Source organism: Fukomys damarensis, unplaced genomic scaffold (assembly GCF_012274545.1).
Source record: "Fukomys damarensis isolate Sample0158 unplaced genomic scaffold, DMR_v1.0_HiC HiC_scaffold_19, whole genome shotgun sequence".
Classification (NCBI taxonomy): Eukaryota; Metazoa; Chordata; class Mammalia; order Rodentia; family Bathyergidae; genus Fukomys; species Fukomys damarensis.
The window spans coordinates 6,555,846-6,569,666 of NW_022900931.1; the positions used below are offsets into that span (position 1 = coordinate 6,555,846).

The window sequence follows — 13,821 nt, forward strand, 5'->3', positions numbered from 1 at the left end:
CCCTCATCTGAAGCACGGATGATACAGTGGCCAAAGCTGGAGAAAGCACAAAGGATGGAACAAGTCAGGTTCTACCAGAGAAGTTTTATCAACCCATGGAAATCCCACACTGTCCAAGTCCCAGAGGAGCCAGACCCCAGATGTAATCAGCTGGCTCTGGTGCACAGACAGGGTGGGAAGAGGAGACAAGACAACATGTGAAAGCTCTTATCCCAGACCAGCTGTCACTCCAGCCACACCAGCAGCTCTTTGAGCACAAGGACCAGACCTCACCTCTTAACTCTGCAAGGACCACCTGGTGTAAACCACAGATAACAACAGAGATCTGCTGACTGACTGGAAGAATGAGGCAAGTCCTGTGTTCCTCCTCCCTCCAAAACGTGGTGCTCGGGCCAGGTGAGAGGCCAAGTCTGTAATACCAGCTACTGTGGCAGCAGGTTCAGAAGTTAAATAAGTTCAAAGCCACCCTGGACTAGTTAGCAAGATCTTGTCTCAAAATAAACAAATCTAAAGGACTAGGATATAGTTCAGTTGTACAGCATTTGCCTAGCATGAGACCATGGGTACCACCCCCAGCACCAGACACACAAAAGGTGGTACCTGCCTCCTCTTCCCTTGAATGTGTGGACTTCCTGACTTCCAAGGAACAGAATGTGACAAGTGATGATGCTGCGTGACTTCTAAGACTAGATATAAGGGTACCTTCTGCCTTTTTGATATGCAATGAGGGGCTTTTAGGAAGGGGTGTATACTAGTTACTTTTTAAAATTTATTTATTTTTTTTGGTACTGGGGATTGGTCCTTGCACTTGCAAGGCAGGCCACTGAACCACTGAGCTACATCCCCGGCCCTATACTAGTTACTTTTAAACTGTGATGACAACCTTCACAGGTATGTTGTGACCACAGAAGGAAAAATGAATTCAGAGCCAGGGATGTAGCTCAGTGGCACCGCGCCTGCCTGGCAAGTACAAGGTCCTAAACTGGATCTCTGGTACCACACACACACACACACACACACACACAAAATGCTGGGCGTGGTGGTGCACACCTATAATCCCAGCACCAGTACTTGGGAGGCTGAGGCAAGAGGATAGCTGAGTTCGGGACCAGCCTGGGCTACACAGTGAGTTCCAGGGCAGTCTGAACTACATAGTGAGACCCTGTCTCAAAAACCAAAAGAAAGAAAGAAAGAAAGAAAAGAAATCAGAAAGAAGGCTTCCTTTCCCCATGGGGGAGTTGCCAGGGAAACTGCTGTGCCTGTGGAAAGGGAAGAGGCAAGAGCTGAAGCCACTGCCCCCAGGCCCCCTTCTCTGTGTCACCTGGACAGAACCCAGCTCAGTTCAGGTCACCACATGATGAGAGCAGAGTAGGTATGGAACCGCACCCCAGCCATTACCGATCTTCAGCTAACAGCCACCACCACTCCAAAGCCCACTGGCACAGCCTCCCTGTCTGCCACACTGGGCAGGTGTGAAGGACCCACTGATGACACATCCAGGGAACTCCCAGGTGCCAGAATACCAGAGAAAGCAGTACAATGCAGCTGTAGCCATAAGCACCCCACACAGTGGGAGGAGCCCAGAACAGGGGAAGGGGCAGAGACCTAGATTACAATCTGGCGGGGCTATTTGCCTGAATGACCTTGGATAATTTAACCTAAGCACTCATCCCCCCCAGTCACCATGACAACCAAAAGAAACATATAAAGTCCTGAGTGCTGTTTTTCTAATTACTCAGTGTGTTGATAAGCATGCATATCCGCCAATCCTCCCCAAACAAGAAACTGTACACACTGTTCTCAACTTGCTTTTCTCATTTACTAATATAGCCCAGACACTCTTTCAATGCCTATAACCTATCTTTTTTTGCAAGTTGCCCTCAGAGTTGGTTTCCTTAGAAATAAAAATGAGTGTAATAATACGTAGTGTCTGGCCAAGTAGGTAACACTATAAATTGCCATCTATTACAGTACTAAGAAAAGGTAAAGCCCTGATTCCCAGCAGCAAGGGGACAGTTAAGCCAAGTATGGATGACACAGCAACACTAAAACGTAGGCTTGCTGGGCTTTTTGCTAGCTGGGCATAGTGGTGCACACCTGTAGCCCCAAGCTGCTCACAGGGTTGTGGCAAGGACTGTATGTTAAAGGTCAACCTGGGCTACTTAGCAAGACCCACCCCCCAGCACAACAAAAAATAAAAAGGGATAGAGATACAGGTCAGTGGTAGGACATACCTAGCACATGTGAGGCCTTGGGTTTGATATTCAGCACTGTAAGAAATAATCGTATGCCGAGCATGGTGGCGCACGCCTGTAATCCCAACATTCAGGAGGCTGAGGCAGGAGGATCGCTGTGAGTTCGAGACCAGCCTGGGCTACATAGTGAGTTCCAGGTCAGTCTCAACTCTGTAGTGAGACCCTGTCTCAAAAAAACAATTAAAAAAAAAAAAAGAAATAATCGTAATGTGCTGATCCAGATTATAGCTTATGGGTAAAGACAGAATCCTGGCTGAGTGCCTACTATGTAGAGACTAGCGCTGTGCTAAGCACGTTGCATGTGTTATGTCATCCACGCTGCACAACCACTGGGTGAAACACCTCTGAGCATCCCCTTTTCCCAGGGAGGAACCTGAGGTTTGCATGGGAGATAAGAGTTGGAGGCCCTGAAGCAAGAGGGACTGAACTCTGCCTCACTCACTCGCCTCCTGCTGCCTCTGTCCCCTTGCACCACCCCCAGCACGGAGATAACTTCACAGCATTAAAGTCAAATGAGGGGTGGGAATTTAGCTTGCAAGTGTAAGGTCCTGAGTTCAGAAAGAAAGAAAGAAAGAAAAGAAATCAGAAAGAAGGCTTCCTTTCCCCATGGGGGAGTTGCCAGGGAAACTGCTGTGCCTGTGGAAAGGGAAGAGGCAAGAGCTGAAGCCACTGCCCCCAGGCCCCCTTCTCTGTGTCACCTGGACAGAACCCAGCTCAGTTCAGGTCACCACATGATGAGAGCAGAGTAGGTATGGAACCGCACCCCAGCCATTACCGATCTTCAGCTAACAGCCACCACCACTCCAAAGCCCACTGGCACAGCCTCCCTGTCTGCCACACTGGGCAGGTGTGAAGGACCCACTGATGACACATCCAGGGAACTCCCAGGTGCCAGAATACCAGAGAAAGCAGTACAATGCAGCTGTAGCCATAAGCACCCCACACAGTGGGAGGAGCCCAGAACAGGGGAAGGGGCAGAGACCTAGATTACAATCTGGCGGGGCTATTTGCCTGAATGACCTTGGATAATTTAACCTAAGCACTCATCCCCCCCAGTCACCATGACAACCAAAAGAAACATATAAAGTCCTGAGTGCTGTTTTTCTAATTACTCAGTGTGTTGATAAGCATGCATATCCGCCAATCCTCCCCAAACAAGAAACTGTACACACTGTTCTCAACTTGCTTTTCTCATTTACTAATATAGCCCAGACACTCTTTCAATGCCTATAACCTATCTTTTTTTGCAAGTTGCCCTCAGAGTTGGTTTCCTTAGAAATAAAAATGAGTGTAATAATACGTAGTGTCTGGCCAAGTAGGTAACACTATAAATTGCCATCTATTACAGTACTAAGAAAAGGTAAAGCCCTGATTCCCAGCAGCAAGGGGACAGTTAAGCCAAGTATGGATGACACAGCAACACTAAAACGTAGGCTTGCTGGGCTTTTTGCTAGCTGGGCATAGTGGTGCACACCTGTAGCCCCAAGCTGCTCACAGGGTTGTGGCAAGGACTGTATGTTAAAGGTCAACCTGGGCTACTTAGCAAGACCCACCCCCCAGCACAACAAAAAATAAAAAGGGATAGAGATACAGGTCAGTGGTAGGACATACCTAGCACATGTGAGGCCTTGGGTTTGATATTCAGCACTGTAAGAAATAATCGTATGCCGAGCATGGTGGCGCACGCCTGTAATCCCAACATTCAGGAGGCTGAGGCAGGAGGATCGCTGTGAGTTCGAGACCAGCCTGGGCTACATAGTGAGTTCCAGGTCAGTCTCAACTCTGTAGTGAGACCCTGTCTCAAAAAAACAATTAAAAAAAAAAAAAGAAATAATCGTAATGTGCTGATCCAGATTATAGCTTATGGGTAAAGACAGAATCCTGGCTGAGTGCCTACTATGTAGAGACTAGCGCTGTGCTAAGCACGTTGCATGTGTTATGTCATCCACGCTGCACAACCACTGGGTGAAACACCTCTGAGCATCCCCTTTTCCCAGGGAGGAACCTGAGGTTTGCATGGGAGATAAGAGTTGGAGGCCCTGAAGCAAGAGGGACTGAACTCTGCCTCACTCACTCGCCTCCTGCTGCCTCTGTCCCCTTGCACCACCCCCAGCACGGAGATAACTTCACAGCATTAAAGTCAAATGAGGGGTGGGAATTTAGCTTGCAAGTGTAAGGTCCTGAGTTCAAGCTCCTGTACCAAACACACACACACACACACACACATACACAAATGAAACCACACCCGAATGCTTAAATGAATCCTTGATCATAATGCTGCTCTGCTCTCCAATGAAAATGTCCCCTCATGAGATTTGGGCAGTCCAGCACATCAGCAATCCCAGCACTCTGGAGGAAGAGGCAGGGGGATTGCAAGTTCAAGGCTAGCATGGACTACACAACAAAATGCTGTTAAAAAAAAAAAAGAAAAAGAAAAAGAAAGAATAGTTGGCCCTGACTGAAAGAAAGGACCTCCTGCCATCTGGCCATGCTCCAGGTCTGCACTGTCCACTGTGGCAGCCACAGCTATGTGAAAAATGTGCCCAGCGCACCTGAGGAACCAATTCCTACCCCCCACTGCCAGACTGAACCCAGGGTTTTGGCACTCAGCTACATCCCCAGCCGCCCCCCTTTTGAGCGTCTAAGTTACCCCAGTTGGGTTTGAACTTGTGATCTTTCTGTCTGAACCTCCCAGAGAACTGGGTCCAGAAAGAATGGGATTTGTGTGTGTAGTTTTTTTTTTTTTGGTACTGGGTATCGAACTCAGGTCCTTGCACTTGTGAGGCAGGTAACAGAATTACTGAGCTAAATCCCAGGTTTTGTTTTTTGTTTTTTTTTTTTGAGACAGGGGCTCCCTTTGTAGCCCAGGCTGTCTCAGCCTCCCAGAGTCCTGGGATTATAGGCACGCACACTGCACCTGGCTGGCCATTACATTCGGAAGGGGCCTGCTGCAAAGCCTTTGTACATGCTGTTTCTTCCTCTTGGAATATTCTCTTCCTACCTCCATGCCCGATCTGCTCTGTATGGGTAGACCTTTCAAAGTTCAAATAAATTTCATATTCTCAGGGACTCCTTTCCTGAACCCCCAACCCAAGCAGAAGCTCCTATTTATTACTTCTTGACATTGATGTGTGAAACGACATCTGTCTGCACTAGTTTGTAAATGCTACTCTGGGAGGAATTGTGTCTGTTTATTCACCCCTAAATTCCCCCTGCCAAAACTCCTAGCTGGTAATGCCTCATAAACATAAGCAGTTAAACCAAGGAATGTAGCTTTTACTTTACCAGCCATTTTTCCAAAGCAGAGGTAAACTTTCTAAGCTGGGTTAATGTGGGCCAGGTTCAGCCAACAGTTAACAAGATGAATCAATCATTTACCAATCTTAGATGTTGTTGGTTAAAGCGTACAAAGGTTCAAGATTGTTCAAAGACAGTTAGGCAATACCTATCAGAGTGTAAAATGTTTGTCCTTTTCACCAGCTTTCCCCTTCCAAGAAGCTGTCTCGTTAAAACGCTCAAACAGATGAGCCAAGAGACAGGCAAGAGCATTCTCCGCAGGACTACTTGTAAAAGAATATCCCAATTGTTCACAAATAGGGCACTGGTTAAGTAAGTTCTGGCTCACCAACCATGGAATGCCATTCGAAAGCCATTTTGTTTTTTGTTTTTGCTTTTGTTTTTTGAGACAGGGTTCCAGTATGTAGTTCAGGCGGGACTTGAGCTCACTATGTACCCAGGCTGGCCCCAAACTCACGGTAATCCTCTGGCCTCATCCTCCGAGTGCTGGGATTACAGGTGTGCGCCACCACATGCAGCTCCCAGTTTGTCTGGTTTTTTTCATAGCACTGGAGGATGAACCCAGGGCAATTCCTACATCTCAATGCCAGGCAGCTTCAACCATCAGTGGTACATGCATGACTGTTCCATAAATGGCTCGACCACTTGTTCAACCAGTGGGACAGCCAGTGGGAACACGTTAACCTGACCTTAAAGCAATGGAAAGCTACAAAGGTATAAGCAGGCTCATAATCAGATTTGCATTTTTTTTAAAAGTCATCAGGGCCAGGGATTTAGCTCAGTGGTTCCGTTGCCTGCCTCACAAGCACAAGGTCCTAAATTCGATTCCCAGTACCAAAAAAAAAAAAAAAAAAAAAAAAAAAAAAAAAAAAAAGAGAAAATTACGGCTGCTATGTAGATAAGGCATTGGAGAAGGGCAAAAGTATTAGAAGAGGTTGATGGTGACTTTAGAACCTCTGGGCAACACATCTGCGTTTTAAGATTTGAGTGCCTTTTTGTGGCAAGCACTGTAACACAGACATGAAGAAGAAGAATATAGTCCTACATTCATGTACCTCAGTCTGGCTAGGTCAGTACTAAATGCAAACCTCAGGTAACCTTTGCAATGAAAACTCACACAAGGGGCGAAGGGAGCACAGGGAGCAGGGAACTCTGCTGGGAGCCCAGTCAGGCTTCCCAAAGAAGGGACAGGGCTGGACAGGGCTGTGCAGGGAGGCAGATGTGCTTGAGGCAGTCAAGCAGGACAAGCACTGTGTAGAAAGGCAGTGATAGGGTGCAGCTCAGTGGTGAGCACTTGTCCAGCATGTACAAAGCTCTCGGTCTCATACCCAACACCAAAGAATAGAAATTATTATGTAAAATGCTACAAGTGGATTTAAAAAATCATTTACAGGGGCTTTTTCCTCTATTATAAAAAGTAGGACATATTTCACGGAGAAAATATAATACACGAAACACACAATTTTACAGACTTCCTAAAGCCCAAACTCCCTGGTGCCAGGTACCAAAACCAGAACTTAATACTAGGTGACTCCAAGGGAGGCCCCAACCACTGGTCTGTTTTGCCTCTCTCCTGCACACAATGCCTAGCACGATGACAGGACGCTGTCTGCCCCACGGCACCTGGCTGATAGCAGCACTGCCCACTAGGCACTATGCATCAGTGGGCACCGGCACACAGCCAAGCCAAGAGCTGAAGGAAGCTGAGCGTCCAGCTAGGCAGGGCTCCTGGGGAGGCAGCTGTGTCAGCAAGTGACAGTGAAGACACCAGGCACCTGTCCACATGCCACTGTGGAGACACTCCAACATAAATGCCAGGTCCCAGAAACAGCACAGGCCCTGGATATGGAGGGTCTCCCTTAAAATCTCAGATTCCCTAGCTTCCCAAGCCTCACCTTCCTCTTCTGTAACAATGGAGGCAAAACAGCGGACTTTGTGAAGATCAGAAAGGAAGCATGGCTTTGTAAATGCAGAGAAAAAGTCTAGAACAATAAGCACAGAGTTCCTGTCAGTGCCTGTCTCTGGGAATTGGGATGTGGAGGAAGAACTTTTAGGACCATACTGTGTTGTATAAGAAGAAAACATACAAGAACAGAGGGCTCCACAGCAGGGCTCCTGGCAGGCAGCGAGTAAAATGGAAGCTGCTGTCCCTCAGTCCTCCTGCGGAATGAGCTGCTTCTCTGAGCACAATGCCTGCCTGCATCTGGGGACAGACTCGCAGGCTGCTTCCCCACCATGTCCTCCGTGCCCCAGAGCACCCCCCAACACTGGACAGAGCATCTTGGGACCAAAATGCAACTGAGAGGATCTGTCCACACTTGAGCGCTGAGCGAACACCCAAGCTATGGAGACCCCACTGCCCTAGGGGGCTGCCCAGTTCACCAGCAAGATGGGATCGAAGGCCTGGCTCTTCCTGTCCCTGCAGTCTTCTCAGCAGCTTTTAGGCTTAGCTCTCAGCAAGGAACTGCCCAGTTTCTTGGCAGGGAAGCTTCAGGGTGGCACTATCTAGGTGGGCAACAGGAATGCATGGCAGTCAACATGCTCCAGAGAGGAGCCATCTTCCCACACCTCCGCTGCCAACTTCTCACAATTTCCTCCCACCCTCCGGAGGCTGTGCCTGGCACCTCTTCTAAGAATCCAAAGCTAAACAATTCACTCCCGCCAGCAGGCAATCAGCTAGCTTGGTTGCTAGGGCAACCGGCAGGAACAAAAGGGATTACCCCTTTTCAAGACTTGGAAGGGAACAAGGGAGCCATGTCTCCCCAAGTCACAGCCTCAACCGAAGTCACAGTCACAAGCAAAGGCAGCAGGGGCTCCTTTCACTCGTCTGCCCCATTCTCTCTTGCTTTTGGCTTCAGCGGCCAACACTCGGGGTGCAGAAAACTGCATACAGATTCCAAACCCTGCTCTGCATCAACACCCTTGGAAAGAGCATGCTCTGTAAACCACAAGGCAGCTTGGGAGCTCAGAAAGAACAAAGCTGCCTCTGTGAGCCCCAGCCCTCCACCTCACTAGTATCTGGAGCAAGAAGCACTCAGAGCTCTGAAGAGACTCGCACCCAACCGCCCATTCCCCAGCTGAACTTTGTCCCCTAAACAAGCCTGCCCTACAGAAACCTGGCTTCTGTCCCCCGCCCCCAGGGTGTGTGTCCTGGAGAAACAGTCTGGCTGGCAGAAAAAGCCCAGGCTCCACAGTCCAACACATCTGCACTTGGAATCTGGCTCTGCTGCAAGCTGGGCTGGGACCACAGATGAGCTCGTTAGCTTCTCCGGGGCTTCCGTTTCATCAGGAAAACAGGCTAAAAATAATTCTTCTCAGGGTCTTTGTGAAGGACAAATAAGTTAACGTTTGTAAAGCAAGATCTAGTTCTGTGACTGTCACAGGGCCTGCCTGCACTCAGTATGTGGTGGCTCAGGGCCAATGTGGCTCCACTGCTTCACCGGACAGTGCCAGAATTTTTTTTTTTTTTCTTTTCTTTTCTCTTACCACGTAGTTCAGGCTGGTTTTGAACTCACTATGGTAGCCCAGGCTGGCCTTGATCACTGGCAGTGATCCTCCTGCCTCAGCCACATGCACCACCATCCTGGCCTGGACCAGCATCTTCGGGGCAGCCTAACCACCCAGCACCACAACGCTGTGACAGATGGGGGCTGAGGCTGTATTCAGAACTCCTCCTAGCTTGAGCACAGTGTAGAGCCGTCATTTAAATGACTCCTCCCTTCCCAGTGACACAGCTTTCCCTCCCATCTGAGTGCAGGCTTACAATATGGTAGCAACTTTACCTTCCTGCACGAGCAAAAGGGCCCAGCTACAAGGCACTGAAGAAATGGGGGGACGGATTTTAAGAAACTCCTGATATCTCTGTGGTACTTCCCACAGATGCCCCCAGAAATAAAGCTCCCTGCCTCAGTCTCTGCAGGGTGAAAGCAGAGCTTAAATTCATACTTAACGGTGACTGTGCTGCAACATTACCTCGGCGATCACATCCCCATGTTTTCCCCCAACTTGGAGAACAAAAACACAGAACCAGCAGACTCATTTCTATCTCAACCCCCGATTCAGAGCAGTACCAAAGAGCTTTTCCTGAGCATCTACTACACAGCTGGTATCCAGGGAGATTATGGGAAGAACAAGAAATTTCGCTGCGTTGGCCAGGGATTTGGCTCAGTGGTTCCACCACCTGCCTCGTCATCGCAAGGGCCCGAGTTCAATCCCCGGTACAAAAACAGAAATTTTGCTGTGTGTATGTATGTGTACATGCACATTCTCCTGTTCAGGAATACACAGTACTGGGGACTGAATCCAGGTCCTTTACACTGAGCTATATCCCTCTTTCAAATTTGAGACAAAGGCCAGGTGTGGTGGCGCACGCCTGCAATCCCAGCACTCGGGAGGCTGAGGCAGGAGGATCTCTGTGAGTTCGAGACCAGCCTGGGCTACATAGTGAGTTCCAGGTCAGTTTCAACTACATAGTGAGACCCTGTCTCAAAAAACCAAAAAAAACAAACAAAACAAAATTTGAGACAGAAACTTGGGCTAAGTTGCTAAATTGCCCACGGTGAGCTCAAATTCACAGTCATCCTGCCTCATCCTTCTAGAGCGCTAGGATAACAGGTACAGGCCACCACGCAGAACCAGTCTTTTGTTTTTTTAAGGCAGGAAGATAAATGCTGGTGTGATGAAGTATAGAAATCTGTGGGGACTGGAAACAAAAACTAACACATGAAGTTCCTATGTCCTGCACCAGATTTGCCCCAAGTGTTTTACACAGTCCCATAACTGCTCTGTGAGGCAGAAGGTACCATACGCCCAGACGGCCAAACTAAGGCTATGGAATGTAGGTATTTCACTCAAGGTCAAAGCAAAGGTGGAATTCCAGACATGGCTTCAAAGGGGGCTATCTTTTCCCTTGCCCTAAACTCTGCAAAATGAACCCAAAAAAACTGTTTGCTATGCCTTTCAGGGGTTCTTTTGCTTCTACAGGTCTATTTTGGGACAATATAAAGGAAGTCTCCCTCTAGTCTCAATATTAGAAAAGGTCTATTCCAGTTGAGCCTGGTAGCGTACAGCTGTAATTGTGGTACTTAGGAGGCTGAGGAAGGAAGGCTGCAAGTTCAAATCCAGTCTAGGTAACATCAATTTAGTAAGATCCTGTCTCCAAGTGTGAAGGCCTAGGTTCAAACCCCAGGTCCAAAAAATCTAAAACAAAACAAAACAAAAAAACCAAACCATTAAACAATACATCAATTATACCTTCAGAACCTTTTTTTTTTTTCCTTCTTTCTTACTTTTTTTGTTTGTTTGTTTGTTTTTGTTTTTTGAGACAGGGTCTCACTATGTAGTTGAGACTGACCTGGAACTCACTATGTAGCCCAGGCTGGTCTCGAACTAACAGCAATCCTCCTGCCTCAGCCTCCCGAGTGCTGGGATTACAGGCGTGCGCCACCAAGCCCGGCTCTTCTTTCTATCTTTTTTTTTTTTTTTTTCTTTTCCTTTTTGGTAGTGTTAAGGATTGAACCCAGGGCCTCCAGGGCTTGCAGCACACTAGGCAAATGCTTTCTCTCTCTTTTTTGAGACAGTATTTTGAGCTCACTAAGTAGTCTAAGCTGATCTCAAACTCACAGTGATCTTTCTGCTGAGGCCTCCTGGATTACAGACATACAATACCACACTCATAGACTGCAAGAGACCTCCCACAGTCCCTTGTCACCTCCGAGGCTAGCGGAGGCAGGCAAATTGAAGAAAGCTGCAGCCATCAAAGGCTTAGCACTCATTCCTGCCAGATGGCTCTTGGAACACACCAGGTACCACAGTGAGACCAGAGAGGAAGGGTTACGAGAGAATGGTGCTCAGACTCAAGCCAGGGACCTTGGTTAGGGGACATCGGAATGCATCCAGGCACTGGATGAGCATTACCACCACATTACCAAGGCCTCAAACCTAGGAGTCATCCTCGCAGTGTCTCCCACTCCTCATCTAACCATCTGCCTCTGAGCAGATCAACTCCACCCCAGAACCCTGGTCCCCAACGCCCTCACCAGTCCTTAGCAACCTCACCAGCCCCTGCTGCCCTCCCTGCCTCCTTTTTTGACCTTCTACGGTCCATGTTCGCACAACAGCCCAAAGGGTTCTTCTCAAGCAGTAATGAGATCATGTAACCCCTTGCCTTAAATCCTGCCAGTGGATTTTCACATTAGGAGTAAAATCCAATTTCCTTACTGAAGCCTGAAGGATCCCCACCTCCTGCTTAGACCTGGCCCTGTCCACACCCCAACATCCCTGGTCCTATGTCCTCTCCTTATACCCCGGAGCTCACACCTAGCTCAGGTGCTCTGCACATGCTGCTCCTTACACCTGAAAGCTCTTCTCTCAAAATATGGAACGGCTGCCTGCGTCACCACTAAAGTCTTCGTTCAAATGTCACCTTTCCTATGGCTGGGGATTTAGGCTGGTTCCGCCGCCTGCCTTGCAAGTGCAAGGACCCGAGTTCGATTCGCCCGTACCAAAAAAAAAAAAAAAAAAAAAAAAATGTCACCTTTCCTGTGAGGTCTTCTCTGACTACTTCAGTTAAAGCCATGCCACGTCCCTCCCCTACTCTTTCTGCCTCCCTATCCTGTTTTACCTTCCTCACAGTATTTAGTAGCTACGATTTTCTTATGTGTCTACTTGGTTATTTTCCATCTCTCCTCCTCCCTTAGCCTCCAGTGTCCTCAAAAATACAGGCATGTACCACCATGCCAGTTTTAACTCCCCCGTACTTATTTAATGAACTTTTTGGTACCGGGGATCAAACATAGGACCTTGCTCTTTCGAGGCAGGTGTGACACCACTGTGCTAAATCCCTGACCTGGTGTTCTTCCCTACTCTTGTTCACTACTGCATTCTAAAAGTCTAGAATAGTGCTAGGCATTAAGCTTTCCATAAACATTTTAGAAAACAAGAATTGGCAGGAGAGGGAGAAACTGAGTAAGGTGGGAACTTTTTCCTCTTTCGAGAACTGACAATGGTTTCCGCACTGGTAGAGTAACAAATTCCATTAAAGAATATCAGAAAAGGATATGGAAGATGTATGTGACATTGTTTGTGGTTGTTAAAACTCCAGCCAAATATTACCCCGACTGTAAAAAGAAAAAGTTCTACTTGCAGGATGGGCGTTGTTTTTATTCCTTGTATACAAAGTTTCCAAAACAGACCCAGATTATCAAGAATTATTTGCTTTAAATGTACCAATAAACAGTGAAAAAAAAAAACACTGCAATACGAATGAAATATTAAATTTGATCTTGGAACAACAATAGCAGAAATTAAGAAACAATATTGAGGGCCAGGATTTAGATCAGTGGTTCCACTGCCTGCCTTGCAAGCACAAGGTCCAGAGTTCAATCCCTGGTACCGAAAAAGAAAAAAAAAAAAAAAAAGAAACAGTATCATTTGCCATCACTTAAATATCATCCAGTTAAAGGAGATAAAGAAGTTCCATTCATGAGGCTAGCAAAAACTTATAGGGCCAGGGCTTTAGATCAGTAGTGCCACCGCCTGCCTTGCAAGCGCAAGGTCCTGAGTTTGAGCCCCAGTACAAAACAAAACAAAACAAACTTATACAACTTTAACAGAGTCACAGAAAAATTGGGAGGAAGAACTTGGAAATCCAAATGAGCCTAAGCCACAAGTTTTGGAACTGCCCCGCCAGTGTGGATAGTTGACCAGAAAAATTCAATTTTGGTTTTACCTATGTATGGATTGGTATTTATAGTTATCCTTCCAATTGTTGGGGGTTCTTGGTGGTTTCACTTGATATGCTATAGTGGAGACCAAATTTTAATACACACAACACAAATTTATACACTTTTTTTTTTTTTTCTGGAACTAGGGATCTAACTCAGGACCTTGAGCTTGCAAGGCAGACGCGGTACCACTGAATGGAATCCCCAGCTATATATACTGTTTATAAAACCCAAAATATGGACATGAAATGTCTCATCATAGTTTTGATTGGACCTTCTGAATTTGATCCTCAGAATACTACAAAACAAATAATAAACATTTCAGGAGCAGTTAGTTTGGAAAGCAGTGATGTGCTCCATATGTGTCTGGGATGCCACTGCCTTTGAAACTTGTGTACTAATTCCATCACTCACTCAATCAACAGGTGACCCCAGGAAAGCATCACCATAAACACCTGACCAGATAACCTATTCAAAATTTGGATGTTGTCTGTGGTGGTGCATGCCTGTAATCCCAGCACTCAGGAGGCTGAGGCAGGAGGATC

The 13,821-nt window shown here is 47.2% G+C and overlaps 1 protein-coding gene across 2 annotated transcripts in view; it reads right to left on the reverse strand.

Moving 5' to 3' along the window:
- The window catches only part of Aco2 (aconitase 2), a 42,616-nt gene that overhangs the window by 24,410 nt on the left and 4,385 nt on the right, over positions 1–13,821 (reverse strand). The window lies entirely within an intron of this gene.